General features: G+C 47.9%; 1 non-coding gene across 1 annotated transcript; it reads left to right on the top strand.

Moving 5' to 3' along the window:
* The first annotated feature begins 11,039 nt into the window (after nt 1-11,039).
* On the top strand, nt 11,040-11,112 carry Trnai-aau (transfer RNA isoleucine (anticodon AAU)). Its single transcript has one exon. It is a non-coding gene; the product is annotated as a tRNA-Ile (tRNA).
* The last annotated feature ends 416 nt before the right edge of the window (nt 11,113-11,528 follow it).

Raw genomic sequence — 11,528 nt, 5'->3', positions numbered from 1 at the left:
GGTGAGCAAGATGTATGAGACAGGCGAAATACCCTCAGAATTCAAGAAAAATATAATAATTCCAATCCCAAAGAAAGCAGGTGTTGACAGATGTGAAAATTACCTAAATATCAGTTTAATAAGTCACAGCTGCAAAATACTATCGCGAATTCTTTACAGACGAATGGAAAAACTGATAGAAGTCGACCTCGGGGAAGATCAGTTTGGATTCCTTAGAAATGTTGGAACACGTGAGGCACTACTGACCCTACGTCTTATCTTAGAAGAAAGATTAAGAAAAGGAAAACCTACGTTTCTAGCATTTGTAGACTTAGAGAAAGATTTTGACAACGTTGATTGGAATACTCTCTTTCAAATTCTGAAGGTGCCAGGGGTAAAATACAGGGAGTGAAAGGCTTTTTGCACTTTGTACAGAAAGCAGATGGCAGTTATAAGAGTCGAGGGGTATGAAAGGGAAGCAGTGGTTGGGAAGGGAGTGATACAGGGTTGTAGCCTCTCCCAGATGATATTCAATCTGTATATTGAGCAAGCAATAAAGGAAACAAAAGAAAAGTTCGGAGTAGGTATTAAAATCCATGGAGAAGAAATAAAAACTTTGAGGTTCGCCGATGACATTGTCATTCTGTCAGAGACAGCAAAGGACTTGGAAGAGCAGTTGAACGGAATGGACAGTGTCTTGAAAGGAGGGTATAAGATGAACATCAACAAAAGCAAAACGAGGATAATGGAATGTAGTCGAATTAAGGCGGGTGATGCCGAGGGAATTAGATTAGGAAATGAGACACTTAAAGTAGTAAAGGAGTTTTGCTATTTGGGGAGCAAAATAACTGATGATGGTCGAAGTAGAGAGGATATAAAATGTAGACTGGCAATGGCAAGGGAAGCGTTTCTGAAGAAGAAAAATTTGTTAACATCGAGTATAGATTTAAGTGTCAGGAAGTCGTTTCTGAAAGTATTTGTATGGAATGTAGCCATGGTTCAAATGTCCCTGAGCACTATGGGACTCAACTGCTGTGGTCATAAGTCCCCTAGAACTTAGAACTACCTTAACCTAACTAACCTAAGGACATCACACACATCCATGCCCGAGGCAGGATTCGAACCTGCGACCGTAGCGGTCGTGCGGTTCCAGACTGTAGCGCCTTTAACCGCTCGGCCACTCCGGCCGGCAATGTAGCCATGTATGGAAGTGAAACATGGACGATAAATAATTTGGACCAAAAGGGAATGGAAGCTTTCGAAATGTGGTGCTACAGAAGAATGTTGAAGATTAGATGGGTACATCACATAACTAATGAGAAAGTGTTGAATAAAATTGGGGAGGAGTTTGTGGCACAACTTGACTAGAAGAAGGGATCGGTTGGTAGGACATGTTCTGAGACATCGAGGGATCACAAATTTAGTACTAGAGGGCAGCGTGGAGGGTAAAAATCGTAGAGGGAGACCAAGAGATGAATACAGTAAACGGATTCAGAAGGATGTAGGCTGCAGTAGGTACCTGGGAGATGAAGAAGCTTGCACAGGATAGAGTAGCATGGAGAGCTGAAGACCACAACAACAACAATGGACAGTCCTGCAGGATTCATGGTGTCAGTTCCCTCCAGCATTACTTCAGACATTAATCGAATCCATGCCACGTCGTGTTGATCCACTTCTGCTCGCTCGCGTGGGCCCTACACGATATTATCAGTTTCTTTGGCTCTTCAGTGTAGATCGTACGCTACTTTTGATCGTACCATTCCGCGCATCAGTTAACAAGAGAGCCAGCAGTCGTGATTAAGGAAAGAAGCAAAAGTGTGTTTCAGAAAGTGATACGGACATATGAGAAACGAACACACGCTGTGTGGAGACAGCGCGGTGCCACGACCGCTGGCGGACGGTGATTATCCACGTACGCGGCCTCGGATTGAAATCTGCATCACAAAGGCTACCAAGAAGTGAATTACGTTTCGCCAGCCGGAGTTGCGAGCCCGACTGGCAGTTCCGATACGCGGAATGCTAATTTCCTGCCTGACTCTTCGGCACAAAGTTAGCGGCCTCGCCGATAAATCATCGAAATAAAATTGTCGGGTCGGCCGCGGCGACGGCAGCGCGCAGGCTGGCGTAGGCGGGCGGCGCGCGGCGTGACAACCAACGCGTGCTCGCGTAATTACATCGCTCGCTCATTTTGTGCACGTACTTCATACATGTTAAATGAAATTCTGCACTTTGTGTAACTATAGACCTCGCGGGACTATGGGGAGGGACTGGAAAAAAAAAAAAGAGGAGGAAGAAATAAAATGCGGCACGTTGAATACGTTTTGTGTGCGGCTTGAATAATGGACAGTGTCATTACGAAACAAATGTGTGTGTGTGCGTGTGTGTGTGTGTGTGTGTGTGTGTGAGGACACACGTGCGCGCGGCGCTGTGTGGGCGTGGGAAAGCGGTCGTGTCCATTGGAGAGGAAAGGGTGGGGGGCATTCCAGTGTGTCAGCTCGCCGGCCGTTGCAATAACTGGCGGCCGGCGCTGTCAGTCGGCGAGTGCGACGAATGGCCCGCCGCCACTCTCGCGTCGCATTGGAGGCGCGGCAGCACGCAGTGTGGCAGCGTGTGCCCGCGTGTGCGTGAGCGATGCAGCGGCTAATGCGGCGCCGCGCGCTGATGTAGTACACGGCGTGTCAGCGTAAACACAGCCGGCCGCGCTCCGCAAACGAGCGCGAGCGGCGCGCTTTTGTCTGCGCCGCCCGCCGGCCAGCTACGTCAGGCGCCGCGCAGGTCCGTTCATCGCTGTCATTGTTGCCCCAACCCCTCGCGCCGGAATGCGGAAATTGAAAGGCATCTGGCAAGTGCTGAGACCGCGCGTGACCTTCCGTGAAATGAAATGTCGTGTCGCTGGAGTCTCCCGTCGAGAAGACCGGTCGCCAGGTGCAAGTCTTGTTTACTTGACGCCACTTTGGCTGTTTCCGTGTCGATGAGGATGATACGATGAAAGAAAACAGAACATCCAGTCCCCCAGAGGAGAAACTCTTCGACCCAGTCGGGTATCGAACCGGGCCTCTTGCATGAGATTCTGCCACGCTGATCATTAAGCCTTTGTGTGTGTGTGTGTGTGTGTGTGTGTGTGTGTGTGTGTGTGTAACCAGCACGAGATGACGGGCACCGTCAGCCTCAGACGGGCAGGGGTCTGGTCACGATGTATCCTCCCCATCTGTCACTGTGCTGCCCCCTCACATTTTTTTTTAATTTTTTACTTTTAATTTCATGTTTTTTTTTGTAATTCTTACAACTTGTTACTTAATTTACTTAAAACAGACTTGAATGAACAACAGGGGACTGACGTACTAGAATATGTATTGAAACCATGAAATAGTACATTGATAAAAGCTAGTTACTAGCCGAAATCTAGGTTTGCTTCAATAAAGCCTGAAAGGAAAGGACGAATGATTGCTGTGCTCCATCATTATGACCTGGTGGATGACATCGGAAGTTCACTGAGGCTTTTTGCAGATGATGCTGTGGTGTATCGAGAGGTTGTAACAATGGAAAATTGTACTGAAATGCAGGAGGATCTGCAGCGAATTGACGCATGGTGCAGGGAATGGCAATTGAATCTCAATGTAGACAAGTGTAATGTGCTGCGAATACAGAGAAAGATAGATCCTTTATCATTTAGCTACAAAATAGCAGGTCAGCAACTGGAAGCAGTTAATACCATAAATTATCTGGGAGTACGCATTAGGAGTGATTTAAAATGGAATGATCATTAAAAGTTGATTGTCGGTAAAGCAGATGCCAGACTGAGATTCATTGGAAGAATCCTAAGGAAATGCAATCCGAAAACAAAGGAAGTAGGTTACAGTACGCTTGTTCGCCCACTTCTTGAATACTGCTCAGCAGTGTGGGATCCGTACCAGATAGGGTTGATACAAGACATAGAGAAGATCCAACGGAGAGCAGCGCGCTTCGTTACAGGATCATTTAGTAATCGCGAAAGCGTTACGGAAATGATAGATAAACTCCAGTGGAAGACTCTGCAGGAGAGACGCTCAGTAGCTCGGTACGGGCTTTTGTCAAAGTTTCGAGAACATACCTTCACCGAAGAGTCAAGCAGTATATTGCTCCCTCCTACGTATATCTCGCGAAGAGACCATGAGTATCAAATCAGAGAGATTAGAGCCCACACAGAGGCATACCGACAATCCTTCTTTCCACGAACAATACGAGACTGGAATAGAAGGGAGAACCGATAGAGGTACTGAAGGTACCCTACGCCACACACCGTCAGGTGGCTTGCGGAGTATGGATGTAGATGTAGAAAGTCATATCACAGTGGTTGAGTCCTTTCACGTTTCTAGTGGAAGGTAATTTGAATGCTCAAAATGGTTCAAAAATGGTTTAAATGGCTCTGAGCACTATGGGACTTAACATCTGAGGTCATCAGTCCCCTAGACTTAGAACTACTTAAACCTAACTAACCTAAGGATATCACTCACATCCACGCCCGAGGCAGGACTCGAACCTGCGACCGTAGTAGCAGCGCGGTTCCGGACTGAAGCGCCTAGAACCGCTTGGTCCCAGCGGCCGGCTAATTTGAATGCTCCTGAAACGAAGCATGACGAGAATGCCACAAGGACCGGTTAACTCAACCGCTACCTTTCTAACATTCTGCGTGGTGTCTGTTGTTCTATGTCATGTCTCCCTACCACTTTCTCGCAACGACGCTCTGAGCGTCTTTTTTAGGGAATTGACTAGTTTGAACCTGGGACCTGTTGCTGGTAAGGAGATGCCAGACCACACATGACATGTAGAATTCAGAAGAGTTCAGTGAGACTAGCGATGATATAACCAAATACTTAATGAATTCAGCGTCAGCTCCACTGCACTCCCTGTAAAAGAATCTTAATACTAACAAAATTTAGTGGAAGGGGTTGAAGGCTCTCCTATTTTTAGTTAGCTGGTAAAATAACGTCGAAAAAGCAGTTACGTTTACCATTGGAAATTTTATTCTACTCACAAAACATTGTTTATAAATTGCTCTATTGATAAAAGGAAATGTTTTAATACAGGATGATAAAAACCAACTGCGTTCAACAAAAATGTGAACGAATATTCCCTGAGTGGGTTTCCAAGTTCTACAACGGATCGAAGGATGACCTATGCCATATCACATCTATAATCTAGGTTTAAATTAAGTTTCACAAAAGAGAAAACTATCAAAATCGCCTACAGTGACCCTCAATTATCTTTAATTACTTATCTAACTTGTCGTAAATTACAGTGGCTGATGTGGCTTCTCAATAATTACATAACAGAAAAATCATCGCATTTCAGATTTTAACTTACGTAGCAAATGTGAATACCATGAGCTTTAATTGACGATAGACACTAGTGTTACGCAAAACGGGGGTGTAACAGATGTGACTTCTGCAGTTGTGAGTGAAGCTTTATGCGCTGTTATGCGGCATCGCGTGCGTTCATTACCTTGTCGTTGGTTAGGCAGTGTCAGGGGGCGTCGGTCGGCACAGCTCCACGCACCTCGCCGACTCGGAAGCAACTCCTCTTCTAACTTCTCCTTACTACAATTTACCGAAGTTGGTTTAAAAAAAACTATCTGGCTGTGTTTTCATCTGACCAATCAGGGTCTCAATGTTAACCTTAAGCTCCGCCTACAAAAATTCTGTCTATCCAATGATAAACGTTGTACTTTTCGTGGTGGGGCAATGTTTTTACAGTTTGCAACGTAACAGAGATGCGAAAAAGTCTCACGCTAAAACTTGCAGCTGGTGTGGCACTTTTAGTGTTATTGTAAGATCTATACTGTTCAATAAGATCTATACTGTTCTTCTGGAGGGCTCTATCTTTTAACATGGGCTGGGGGGGGGGGGGTGTGGTCCTGGCGGTTACTTTTCGTGGTGGGGCAATGTTTTTGACGTTTGCAACGTAACAGAGACGCGAAAAAGTCTCACGCTAAAACTTGCGGCTGGTGTGGCTCTTTTTGTGTTATCGTAAGCTCTATACTGGTCTTCTGGAGGGCTCTAGCTTTTAACATGGGCTGGGGGATGGTCCTGGTGGTTAGCTGGCCACGTGGGTGTCCGTCCCTTATCGTAGGGCCTTCTAGGTTAACACGGTTCTGCTCTCGGCTTCTGTTCTCGTTTCTCCCCTCAGAACTGCGTCTGTCTCACGGTGGGAAGGTATGACATGCATTTAGGCAATCTTGTGTTAGTCTGTGGTATTCCACTTGCTCACTCGTTACTCGTATTACTTTTGTTAATTTAATGTCACGATTTATTCGGAGCTATGTAACATACTACTGGATTTGCTTATCATGTCAGGGTTTTCATGGAAGGTGTTGGATTTGCCTGACACCTTACACCTTGACGACGAAATACAAGATTCAACATATTGGCGAGTAACCCGCGATACCATGGCAGGCGCAAACAGTTCCAGTATGCAGTGGCAATACATTGGTGGAAGGTGCGTGGGTCTCCATCGGCCCCTCCAACTACAATGTAATGAAGATAGTGGCATAACAACCATGCAGTGGTACCTGATTTTGCTAGCGGAGAGTAGGATTCTGGACCCAGTAAGATATCAGCCGAAAAGATAGTCTCAACGTATCTATTTAGAAAAGCTATCTGTTTTTCAAGCCAGTGCCAGTTCGCTTTGTGACCATGACAGGTAAATACACTCCTGGAAATTGAAATAAGAACACCGTGAATTCATTGTCCCAGGAAGGGGAAACTTTATTGACACATTCCTGGGGTCAGATACATCACATGATCACACTGACAGAACCACAGGCACATAGACACAGGCAACAGAGCATGCACAATGTCGGCACTAGTACAGTGTATATCCACCTTTCGCAGCAATGCAGGCTGCTATTCTCCCATGGAGACGATCGTAGAGATGCTGGATGTAGTCCTGTGGAACGGCTTGCCATGCCATTTCCACCTGGCGCCTCAGTTGGACCAGCGTTCGTGCTGGACGTGCAGACCGCGTGAGACGACGCTTCATCCAGTCCCAAACATGCTCAATGGGGGACAGATCCGGAGATCTTGCTGGCCAGGGTAGTTGACTTACACCTTCTAGAGCACGTTGGGTGGCACGGGATACATGCGGACGTGCATTGTCCTGTTGGAACAGCAAGTTCCCTTGCCGGTCTAGGAATGGTAGAACGATGGGTTCGATGACGGTTTGGATGTACCGTGCACTATTCAGTGTCCCCTCGACGATCACCAGTGGTGTGCGGCCAATGTAGGAGATCGCTCCCCACACCATGATGCCGGGTGTCGGCCCTGTGTGCCTCGGTCGTATGCAGTCCTGATTGTGGCGCTCACCTGCACGGCGCCAAACACGCATACGACCATCATTGGCACCAAGGCAGAAGCGACTCTCATCGCTGAAGACGACACGTCTCCATTCGTCTCTCCATTCACGCCTGTCGCGACACCACTGGAGGCGGGCTGCACGATGTTGGAGCGTGAGCGGAAGACGGCCTAACGGTGTGCGGGACCGTAGCCCAGCTTCATGGAGACGGTTGCGTATGGTCCTCGCCGATACCCCAGGAGCAACAGTGTCCCTAATTTGCTGGGAAGTGGCGGTGCCGTCCCCTACGGCACTGCGTAGGATCCTACGGTCTTGGCGTGCATCCGTGCGTCGCTGCGGTCCGGTCCCAGGTCGACGGGCACGTGCACCTTCCGCCGACCACTGGCGACAACATCGATGTACTGTGGAGACCTCACGCCCCACGTGTTGAGCAATTCGGCGGTACGTCCACCCGGACTCCCGCATGCCTACTATACGCCCTCGCTCAAAGTCCGTCAACTGCACATACGGTTCACGTCCACGCTGTCGCGGCATGCTACCAGTGTTAAAGACTGCGATGGAGCTCCGTATGCCACGGCAAACTGGCTGACACTGACGGCGGCGGTGCACATATGCTGCGCAGCTAGCGCCATTCGACGGCCAACACCGCGGTTCCTGGTGTGTCCGCTGTGCCGTGCGTGTGATCATTGCTTGTACAGCCCTCTCGCAGTGTCCGGAGCAAGTATGGTGGGTCTGACACACCGGTGTCAATGTGTTCTTTTTTCCATTTCCAGGAGTGTATAAATTGTAGCGTGTATATGGCGGGTCAGCGACTAGACTGATACGTGATACTAAGTCCAATACGAAAGAGACGCTCATTGGTGGATAACAGATTGTGTACCGTATGATGCCATGTAAACCCCACCACCACTGGTACAACAGGAAGGCTCAGATGAAATCTCATCTTGTTCCAGGAAGTTTGTAGAGATGTCTGTTCCGCTAGCGCATTAACATAAATGTGGCAGTTAGAAGCTGAAACTGTAGAATATCCACCCCAAATAACTGACAGCAGCACATAATTCACGGACATGTCCTAATTGGGCATTCACTCGACCAGCATCGACAGGCGGATCAAGACAGCCCAGCCGCAGAGAGAAAAAACCGAGACGCGGATGTGTGGATTGAGTGAGAGGCAGTCAGCATGATGCGCCGAACCAATAACAGAGGTGCTTTCCTTTGAATATCGGAAAGTCCCAAAACCCCGAGAGAACAGCACGCGCAACCACTTCGTATCGTAGTCTCTGGCCAGCACCTCAGCAAGGGGAAAGATGTGAACGATGTAATATGCTTTGCACAAGACGTCGGTATTTAGAATCCTAACTTTCTGAAGCACGTCAAGCGAATGCCATTTATGTTCCAGGATTGCTCCTCGTATCTTTTCCTTAACCGACTTCCAAATAAATGTAGCCATTTGGGGTCGAGATCGGTCTATTACGACTCCCAAAGATTTATGTCCATCGACCATCGTCGCCCACGAAATGACATCATCATCAGGACCCCGTAATTTTATTAATTGACATTTGCCTTCGTGACGAGAGCACCAGATGCGTGGCAAAACGAAATCCAACGTAGCATCGAACAATGGGATCTCAGCTGGAGAAGACGGTAACACCATAACATCTTCCGTGTCCGCGCGCACCGAGATGGCCTTGCCCGAGAGTGTCCACCCTTGTAAATGAGCGACGATTCTTCGAAGAAGAAGCTCAAGTCGCAGCATAAACAATGACACTGAAAGTGGACTTATCTGAGGAAAACCCGTAGAGATGGTAATAGTGTGTGTCAGTCGGCCGTTGACAACCACCCAAGCTTGGATACCTGTAAACAAATTGTACAAGACCCTGCGTGCGTCAGTTGTGAACCCATTGGCTTCCAGCAACTGGAACAGAAAGCCATGGCTGACCAGGTCGAACGCCTTGTGAAAATCCAAATATGCCCAAGCACCAGGAACAGAAGTGACAGCGTCCACCGATATGATATCGCGACGTTCTGCTACTGGGCTCAAAGTAGTGCGATTAGGAATACACCTTTGACGGTCAACAACTTATCCCAGCAACGCAAGCAGCCGGATATTCGCCGCCCTCGCCACCGTCTTCTAATCAGAATTTAACAAGGTAATCGCGCGAAATTTATCAGTTGCTGGCTGAACAGAACTTTTAAGAATTAACACGATTTTGCCAGCTTTAAACGAGTCGGGCTCATATGCTCCTCTCAACACTTCATTCAAAAGCAATGTAAAAGTACTATCCAATAAAGGTCAAAAACGAACATAAAACTCCTTACGCAGACCATCCAAAGCTGCCGATTTGTGAGACAGCGATCTGACCATAAGGTCACAGACATCGTCACATTGAAAAGCTTTTGAAAGCGCAGCATTAGGAGCTGGTGTAAGTCTACGATCCAGAGCCTGAACAAATAAATCGGATGGCGTATCGACAGGAAAGTATACACCATACAGTCCAACATAGAATTGATTTAGCGAATGCAATAAGTCCTTTTGTGCGTTCACAACATTGCCGTTCTCTGTCTTGAGGAACGTGATACACACACGTCGATGAAGAGCGATGTCGAATAAGATGAAATAAGAAGTGAATTCATCCGTTAACCACGGAATGTGATATTTCCATTTGACACTGCTCCAACCGTTCAGTTGCGCCGCTACATGCCAGACATCTGCATACTATTGCAGAAGCTGATCGGCAATTTCATACAGGTCACGTAAGAGAGAGTAGTAAAATTATGTCCTCCGAAATACCTGCGCTCTATCAGCGCAGAATCGTATCAACGTTTGTCTGAGCCTCGGCTTTGCCAATTGAACCCAGCATTCCAAAATAGAGGCATATCGTACAGTTGAACAGAGAATATGGTCCAACACTTCCATCACCTCATCGAGAGAGGGATTCTCCACGTGTGCCACATTCCAATTATCCGTTCTGTGTATTAACTGTCTTATGCCCTGGTTCCCTAACCTCGGTCGTATGTGTCCTAGGGCATAGCAGAAGACCACTATCTGTTCATGATGATGTGATGATGATGTTTGGTTTGTGGGGCGCTCAACTGCGTGGTTATCAGCGCCCGTACAATTATCCAATCTTTGCTCAGTCCAATTTCGCCACTTTCCTGGATGATGATGAAAGGATGAGGACAACACAAACACCCAGTCATCTCGAGGCAGGTGAAAATCCCTGACCCCGCCGGGAATCGAACCCGGGACCCCGGGCTCGGGAAGCGAGAACGCTACCGCGAGACCACGAGCGACGGACACTATCCGTTCAGATGCACTGTGTCATCCGCGACACAGTGTTATCGAAACTGCGTGGACTATCTCAGCAAATGGCTCTGAGCACTATGGGACTGAACATCTGAGGTCATCGGTCCCCTAGAACTTAGAACCACTTAAACCTAACTAACCTAAGGCCAGCACACACATCCATGCCCGAGGCAGGATGCGAACCTGCGACCGTAGCAGTCAAGTGGTTCCGGACTGAAGTGCCTAGAACCGCACGGCCACCGCGGCCGGCCTATCTCAGCGCGCCTCAGGACGGATGCACAAATACGTCTGACTTCCTGTGAATATCTCGGAGAGCGAACATGGAGGAAATGGGCAAGGACTGCGGATTGGTGGCGTTCGATGAGAATATGGATCGGCCGTCAGGGCATGCCGACATAGTCCGCGCAGTTGCGACAATACTGTGTCCCGGATGGCGCAGTGGTTAACGCACCTGTCTAATAAGCAGGAGATCCCGGGTTCGAATCCCAGTCCAGTAGCCGTTTTCACTCGTCGCCGATCTCGATGCAGCTGACATCAGTGATCCGCCCCCTTTCTTTTCCTTCCTTCCCATCTCCACCTTCAATTTGTATAATTCTCCACTTGTTTAATTTAGGTTTGTCGGTTATGCCCTTTCCAGTTATTTCTGCTATTTTGTCGCGTCTTCCTCTCTTCAGGCCAGTAGGTCGCCATTAACCCGGCTGTGGAAATCTGTCACCCCACTGAGGGACAATCCGGTAGTAGAAGCCGATATGCGTTTCGCCAACAGGGATCTCACTGCACGCAAATCCTATACTCCTATGGTTCTGTAACTCAGTAGAAAAGCTTTTATTAAATTACACACAGCAAAAAAAGTTTTGCATCGCCCCGGTACCTAGAACTCCTGAAGATAGACGTTGACTGTGCATACTGTATC

The sequence above is a fragment of the Schistocerca cancellata genome, chromosome 5 (assembly GCF_023864275.1).
Source record: "Schistocerca cancellata isolate TAMUIC-IGC-003103 chromosome 5, iqSchCanc2.1, whole genome shotgun sequence".
NCBI lineage: Eukaryota > Metazoa > Arthropoda > Insecta > Orthoptera > Acrididae > Schistocerca > Schistocerca cancellata.
This window is presented reverse-complemented; position numbering and strand designations above follow the sequence as displayed.